The following is a 1,165-nucleotide window of genomic DNA, read 5'->3' as shown; positions in this document are numbered from 1 at the left end:
TTACAGACTGAGACAGACTAGGAAGAAGGAAGAGGCCATCCACTTCTCAAAGAATTGGCCAGGGAAAACCTTATGAATAGCAAAGAAACACTGTCTGATACATTACCGTGCAACTTTATGAATAGTCCGGTTAGGTTAGAAGGCTCTCAAAATAGGACTGGGAAAGAGCTGCATCATCAGAGTAAACAGCCTTACTCATATGGATAAGGTAAAGCTTTCGATACCTCCATTTGCTGATGTGGCACCGCTCAAAATTGAGGAGAAACAGCTGCAGACATCCATTAATCATCAGAACATGGAATGTACAAAGTATGAATCTAGGAAAATTGGCAGTGATAGGATAATATCCATACATCTACAAGGAAGATCCATTATTATGACTGTTAGTCAAATTAATGCACCAACCACCAAAGCCAAACGTGAGGAAATTGAGTATTTTTTATCAATTTCTGCAGTCTAAAATTGACCAAACAGGCAATCAGGATGTGTTAATTATCACTGGTGACTGGAATGCAAAAGTTGGAAACAAAGAAGAATCAGTGGTAGTTGGAAAATTTGGCTTTGGTGACAGAAATAATGCTGGAACTCGCATGGTAGAATTTTGCAAGACCAATGGCTTATTCATTGCAAACACCTTTTTTCAACAACAGAAATGGTGGCTGTACACATGGATTTCACCAGAAGAAACACACAGGAATCAGATAGACTACATCTGTGGCAAGAGGTGGTGGAAAAGCTCAATTTCTTCAGCCAAAACCAGGCCAGGAGCTGATTGTGGAACAGACTATCAACTGCTCATATGCAAGTTCAACTTGAAATTAAAGACAATTAAAACAAGTCCAAGAGAGCCAAAATATGATCTTGAATATATCCCTCCTGAATTTAGAGATCATCTGAAGAACAGATTTGATGCATTGAACACCAGCAACCAAAAACCAGAAGAATTGTGAGAGGATATCAAGAACATTATCCATGGAGAAAGCAAGAGATCACCAAAAAGACGAGAAAAGAAGAGAAGACCAAAATGGATGATAGAAGAGACTCTGAAACTTCCCCATGAGTGGAGAGTAGCTAAAGCAAATGGAAGAAATGACAAGATAAAAGAGTTGAACAGAAGATTTCAAAGAGCAGCTCGAGCAGACAAAGTCAATTACTATAATGAAAT

The sequence above is a fragment of the Orycteropus afer genome, unplaced genomic scaffold, assembly GCF_000298275.1.
Source record: "Orycteropus afer afer isolate SDZICR_OR568_19922 unplaced genomic scaffold, OryAfe1.0 scaffold00416, whole genome shotgun sequence".
Lineage (NCBI taxonomy): Eukaryota > Metazoa > Chordata > Mammalia > Tubulidentata > Orycteropodidae > Orycteropus > Orycteropus afer.
The sequence above is the reverse complement of the archived record's forward strand: the minus strand, read 5'-3'. Positions refer to the sequence as shown.